We start from the raw sequence: 7,500 nt of genomic DNA, 5'->3' as shown, positions 1-7,500 counted from the left end.
GAAAAATACCCAAGTCACAGCAGAGCTGGTATACATACTGGGAAATTCAAGCGATAAAATTCAACCGTCTCTCTCATTTTAGTTGATTAGGGGAAAACAGAGGGTCTGTATGAAAAAATTCCATACCCAGGTCTAAGCTAGAGGTGGTCAGTACACTGGGAAGTTCAGGCAATACCACTCAGCCATCTCATATTTTTTGTGAATAGGGAAAAGTTATAGGGCATGTAGGAAAACATTGCATACCCAGGTAAAAACAAGAGCTGGTCTACCACGTTTTCAGATTAAATTGGTAAAGGAATTTACAGAGTAAACAAGAGTACTTAGAGCGAGTTGTTCTCTGCCAAGCTCTGAAAACATTAACAAGGTATATAACAAAAATCCTATTTAACTTGAAATCATAATACTAATCTAGAAAATTAACGTTGAATCATTATTTTACTGTGTAAAATAAAATCTAGCAAAATTGAAAGATAAGAACTTCATCTAACAACGTCACTGATAGATAAATATATTTTTTCTGGTAACCATGCATCGAGATCTGGTTGTTTCAAAACGCAATCAACACCTTGTCAAAACGTCGATTTTTTTTTTTTTTTTTTTTTTTTTTTTTTACAAAATTCAGCTGAATTCAAACTATAAAATATTTGAGTTAACATATTTTATGCACAGACAGACGTAGAGTAGTGCCTGCATGCAAAACACATATATAAATTTTCCTCGTGCACATAACATAATTACAGTTATTTGAGGATAATCTTATATTTGCCTCAGCGCGATCACATTCGGGGCGTGTGTTTGAGCAAGAGATGGTTGGTGTTGGGTAGGGGGTGGGCGGGTGGTGGGGGGCGGTGTCCTGGGACGGGTGGAGGGAGTGAAGTGGGCTCTGTCTAATTACGTCGCATCTTGATTGCGACGGCATGAATAAGAAATGATTCTGCCATTCAACCCGTTCTTATCTCGATTCGTAATTCAGGACGAGCAACGGGTCTGTTAGTTATCTTTTAGTTTCAAGTAAGTTTAAATAGCTTCCTCTCCTCTTCGCTTCTCTGGATAGACATGACATCGTCTTCCATAATAAGCTGCGATTAATTATTATCGTTTTGCTTGTGCGTCTTGATCGTATCAAAATGGTGTTTATGCTATCAGTTTTCTATTTTTTTTTCTTTTTTTACTGTTTACAATGTGGTGTCCTTGTAAGACATGAATAATTTCACATCTGTTTATCAGAAATATATCTATTTATATATTGCATCACTTCTGTTGATGAACTGGCATATCGTAATATCAACCACGTGTACTGTTTATTCTGTAATGTAAACGATATTAGTAATTGCATACAAAACAAATAGCAAAAAGTTTCAGACAAATTGTCCTTCTTGCGTCTTTCAGAATATATTTGAGCCTATATTTTTAAATGCAAACCTACAAGTCTACAACCATAGCTATCAGTCTGTCTATATATATATATATATATATATATATATATATATATATATATATATATACATATATATATACATATATATATATATCTATATATATATATATATATATATATATATATACTGTGGGGTTGACTGGTAGGAGGCAGCCTAAGTGTTCACTTTGGCTTGTGAGTCTTCCACATGTGGAATGTGTAGGCATGCTAGCGAGAGAGAGAGAGAGAGAGAGAGAGAGAGAGAGAGAAGAGAGAGAGAGAGAGAATACTGATACCGCAATCAGCTGACCTCTGTGAGTAAAAATATAGTAACATATTTAATTTGACATAAATCACAAACAATCTTGAAGATTACTATGCCCGACCTTCAGTTAATGACAGTGGGCTTTCTTAACTTACGTGAGTTAATGGCGTCCTTCTATATTCTTTTTCCAGAAGTAATTAGGGAAGGGAATATCAAATACTTCCTGCTAGTATATAGAAAATATCTTTGAATATGACTGTCACGACCTTGCACGTTTTCTCCGAAATACTAACTCAGATAATATCCTGAATTTGACGTTATTAATATAAATTTAATATTTATCCAGTCCATATTTATTTATATATATGACTTCTCAGAACTAACTATGAGGTCTAAGGGTAATAAAATGATGTTGCTTGTCGCTGGAGTTATATCTGTCTCTAAAGCCTTGTTTCATTTGGCAATAGGATGCGGTTTGCGAGTTATTCTAAGAAGAAGCGTTGGTCCTTATTATTTATTTGTATATTTTTGGAAATATTCAAAAAAAAAAGGAAATCCGGTGTCTTTTAACTTCATGAGTCATATTGCATAAATAGACGACGGACGTAAAAGGGCCTGGCCTTACCTGCACTGCAAAGGGGCAAGAAATTAGGTAGGGGTCGGGGGGCTTACGGTTATATTCGTCACAGCAAACGAGAGAGAGAGAGAGAGAGAGAGAGAGAGAGAAGTTGCACGACTGCTGAGACAAGTGACCTTGGCTTAGATAAAAGTGCAACTCGCCCATGAGGGAAGGAAAGAACTGAAGAGGCCACGTATATTTTGGGCGCCTCTCGTCTCTCCAAGAAAGATGATGGCCCATAAGGCCACCACCTGGCCTTCATGAATGGGGCGGGATGGGGAGCTTGGCGGGGGTGGTGGGGGGCCAGCACTTCTTCATTTTGGCTGTCTGCTAACTTCCTCTTACTTGTTTACCAACACTTGCTTATTCTCTCTCTTAGCAGGTTTATGAAGACCTCCTACGTGAAGGTTTCGAATCTAACTCCAATTGGTTTTCTTCTACAGCATCCCGTCTTTGCTTTCAGAAATCTTTTTCTTGTCTTTATAGACGCGTTCCTGATTAATAAACGAATTGACCTTGAGCAAGTGAGGAAATCTTGTGGACAGTAAAGCCGGGAATAAGAGTGACGTTGGCTCGCCTACCAAAAGAGAAACCTTGTTATGTTTCCAACGCAGTTGACTTCAAGGGAAACGCAATGGGACGTACACGCGAGTGTTAATGAATAGATTCAGCCAGGTGATTAAATAATATCTGCTCTATTTTCATCAAGAATTATTCTACTCTCAAAGCAAACGCCCGTTATAGGGAAACAGATGTAGTACATTTCACTTACCTGAATTCTGTTTAGGAAAGAATTATTCTTGTGTCAAGTAACGATGCTCTTAAATTATTTAAGCCTTAACAGTTATGACACTCCCAAATGTGTTCTTTTCTGGCTGACCCAAAGTGAATTTCGTCGTTATTGGATTAAACTTGTATCTTTAATCAACAAATTCTCTAAGGAACAGTTCTCCTATCCGCTTGCACGATCGTTATCCTAAAAGCTTTCTCTACTCTCTAGTGAAAAGTTATTACGATTTCCCCAAATTGCCACTGCTAAGGGCACTGGCCTTCATCGCATCCTAAGCATTATTACTGTGGCCACCGACAGTCCCAAACGTGGGGTAACTGTGCGTTGGTTATTTATCCAAGCCACGCCGAAGCGCAAAGACATTTATTTCTGTGTCGGACGTTAGTGTGCGAACGTGGAGAGGCATTAAACCTAAAAGAAAAGAGATCCGGCTGTTCTTAGTGATGATTATCAGTTCTATGAAAGTTCACAACAGCTTAAGGGATTATAAGTCGGATTTTTTTTTTTTTTTTTTACGATTCATCATTTCAATGGATTTTGGATTTTAGAGACTGAAATTCAGGGAAGGAGTTAAGCTGAGCCAGCAGTTTATTGACTTAAGGAATCTAACCCCCAATACTTATCTTATTTATCTATCTACCTATTTAACTATGTATATATATATATATATATATATATATATATATATATACATAATATATACACATACATATATCATAATCAAAAGCACGCGGACTTTCGTGCTACATTGAATATATATATATATATATATATATATATATATATATATATATATATATATATATATATATATATATATACATATATATCATATATATATATATATATATATATATATATATATATATATATATATATATATATATATATATATATATATATATATATATATAAAGATACGTGTATTATATATATATATATATATATAGTATATATATATATATATATATATATATATATTATATATATATATATATATATATATATATATATATATATATATATATATATATATATATATATATATAATATATATAATGGGCCAGCCTTAACAGTCAGGGGAGAGAATCAGTGAACGAATATATTTATTTACCAAATATGTTAATACGAATCAGAGGAAAACAGATATATTAGCTCTCTCTCTCTCTCTCTCTCTCTCTCTCTCTCTCTCTCTCTCTTCCCTTCTACATCTAACCAAGTATATCGGACGAAGAATTAGGGTTATTGGCCTTATCAAGGCCTCATAACGTGAGTTAAAATGAAGATTTATACCGTTGCTCTATATACGGGTCGGTAATGATGAATGCTAAGCTCCTTGTTTTTTGTTTTATCTTTTTCTTTGTCCGCTTTTGTATCTGAACATTATTCCTGATGTTACAACCTTTTATTCAATTGGCTAAGTACTCCGAGCAAGTTCTCAAACTGTCTAAACGAATAAATATCAGTGAAAGAAGCAAAATGCGCCTAAGCTTTGTTTCTTTTTCTGTATCTGTTTCCTTCTTTGAAAACTGTTATACACAAAGGATTGTGTTGCGGTTTAAATTCTCTGTTACTAGATAGATGAATAAGCATTAAAAAGGACGTGGGATTGACTGGAAGGACGTGATAAACGGTAGAAATACTTACAAATATATAAAGAGGACACAGACTGGACATCGAGAGAGAGAGAGAGAGAGAGAGAGCAAATGGACAGTGAATGAAAAGATTGACTGACCAAAGTAATGGAATGAAATAGCAATGAAATTAAAAAGCCGGTTTCAGAGAAGAAAGACTCGACAGATCTTGTGAGTTAAAAATGACACCTGGATGTAATAGCAGTTATTTGTTATATGCTTCATAAAATCACATAAGAATGTTTTCTCGCGCTGAGATGACGCAATGAAAATCTTGAGGTAAATCAATTACTAATGTATTGTTATGCTTGCGAGCGATGCCGGGGGAAGATTTAAGCGATAGGAATGAATTATTAGATCATGCACATTGGCATCGATATGGTCATGGTCATCAACAACATCATCGTTTTGGATAGTACTTTGCTTCTTTAACAATAAATTAACAATAAATTAGACTAACGTTTGACTGGCACAGTCTTTCTGACATTACAATTTAATGCTCATGAGCTGAATGAAATAAACGATCTAAATAAATATTGCAATTTTTTCTCTCGTATTGTGAATGTAAAACGTTCCCAGTCAAAGGTCCCTATATATGAAACCACGGTCCAACGTTAATTTGGAAAACAAATGTATTAATTGTGAGTAAATTTCATCCAAAATATCGATGGATTATTTAAATGTTCTATGGAAAGACTGAAAAAATGTTCGATTAAGATCCTTTCTGACGATCATGATGAGGAATTCAAAGCAAAGGATTCATATATGTCTGCTTTAATTTTTCTCGTCATTATTTCAGAAGTAAAAAAAAAAACTGTTGCATGAAATGATTAAAGTACCAACCACAAATAATAAAGGACATTGCAAGATGTTTTTACTGCCAGTTGACAGGCGATCAGAGAAAATAATAATAATAATCTAAAAGCCACAGAAGTGTTAAAAATATATTCATGCCCAGGTTTATAAATGACAAGGAGAGATTTTCGGAAACTGCTCCGTATCCCTCTTCATTATCCGAAAGTCTCCCCTTGTCATTTTTAAACCTGTACATAAATATATTCTTAACACTGCTGTGCTTTTAATTCTCAATATTATAGCCTTGTTACAGGGGTTCCGTGGTTCAATAATAATAATAATAATAATAATAATAATAATAATAATAATAATAATAATAATAATAATAATAATAATAATCTCAAAAATAAAATGCGCAACTGGAATACAATACTTATAAGCTCTGGAATAAGACTAGCAGAGGTTAATATCAGGAGAGGGATCTTCCCGGGCGACTCACTGTCCCCACTACTCTTCGTAGTAGCCATGATTCCCCATGACAAAAGTACTACAGAAGATGGATGCCGGGTACCAACTCAAGGAAAGAGGCAACAGAATCAACCATCTGATGTTCATGGACGACATCAAGCTGTATGGTAAGAGCATCAAGGAAATAGATACCCTAATCCAGACTGTAAGGATTGTATCTGGGGACATCAGGATGGAGTTAGGAATAGAAAAATGCGCCTTAGTCAACATACAAAAAGGCAAAGTAACGAGAACTGAAGGGATAAAGCTAGCAGATGGGAGCAACATCAGACACATAGATGAGACAGGTTACAAATAACTGGGAATAATGGAAGGAGGGGATATAAAACACCCAAGAGATGAAGGACAAACGATCAGGAAAGAATATATGCAGAGACTCAAGGCGATACTCAAAGTCAAAACTCAACGCCGGAAATATGATAAAAAGCCATAAACACATGGGCAGTGCCAGTAATCAGACACAGCGCAGGAATAGTGGAATGGACGAAGGCAGAACTCCGCAGCATAGATCAGAAAACCAGGAAACATATGACAATACACAAAGTACTACACCCAAGAGCAAATACGGACAGACTATACATAACACGAAAGGAAGGAGGGAGAGGACCTACTAAGTATAGAGGACTGCGTCAACATCGAAAACAGAGCACTGGGGCAATATCTGAAAACCAGTGAAGACGAGTGGCTAAAGAGTGCATGGGAAGAAGGACTAATAAAAGTAGACGAAGACCCAGAAATATACAGAGACAGGAGAATGACAGACAGAAAAAGAGGACTGGCACAACAAACCAATGCACGGACAATACATCAGACTAAAGAACTAGCCAATGATGACACATGGCAATGGCTACAGAGGGGAAAGCTAAAGAAGGAAACTGAAGGAATGATAACAGCGGCACAAGATCAGGCCCTAAGAACCAGATATGTCCAAAGAACGATAGACGGAAATAACATCTCTCCCATATGTAGAAGTGCAATACGAAAATGAAACCATAAACACATAGCAAGCGAATGCCCGGCACTTGCACAGAACCAGTACAAAAACAGAAAGGCATGATTCAGTGGCAAAAAGCCCTCCACTAGAGCCTGTGCAACAAATATCAGCTACCTTGCAGTAATAAGTGGTGCGAGCACCAACTTGAGGGAGTGATAGAAAACGATCAGGCAAAGATCCTCTGGGACTTATGGTATCAGAACGGATAGGGTGATACGGTGGCAAATAGACCAGACGTGACGTTGATTGACAAAGTCAAGAAGAAAGTATCACTCACTGATGTCGCAATACCATGGGACACCAGAGTTGAAGAGAAAGAGAGGGAAAGAATGGATAAGTATCAAGATCTGAAAATAGAAATAAGAAGATATGGGATATGCCAGTGGAAATCGTACCCATAATCATAGGAGCACTAGGCACGATCCCAAGATCCCTGAAAAGGAATCTAGTAAAAACTA

At 36.0% G+C, this 7,500-nt stretch overlaps 1 protein-coding gene and 1 long non-coding RNA gene across 4 annotated transcripts in view; one reads left to right on the top strand and one right to left on the bottom strand.

The window, feature by feature from the left end:
• The window catches only part of LOC135225170 (FMRFamide receptor-like), a 355,663-nt gene that overhangs the window by 15,816 nt on the left and 332,347 nt on the right, over positions 1 to 7,500 (top strand). The window lies entirely within an intron of this gene.
• Positions 1 to 7,500, bottom strand: part of LOC135225171 (uncharacterized) — a 302,389-nt gene that overhangs the window by 21,534 nt on the left and 273,355 nt on the right. The window lies entirely within an intron of this gene.

Source organism: Macrobrachium nipponense, chromosome 13, assembly GCF_015104395.2.
Source record: "Macrobrachium nipponense isolate FS-2020 chromosome 13, ASM1510439v2, whole genome shotgun sequence".
In the NCBI taxonomy this organism is placed as follows: Eukaryota; Metazoa; Arthropoda; class Malacostraca; order Decapoda; family Palaemonidae; genus Macrobrachium; species Macrobrachium nipponense.
The sequence above is the reverse complement of the archived record's forward strand: the minus strand, read 5'-3'. Positions and strand labels throughout refer to the sequence as shown.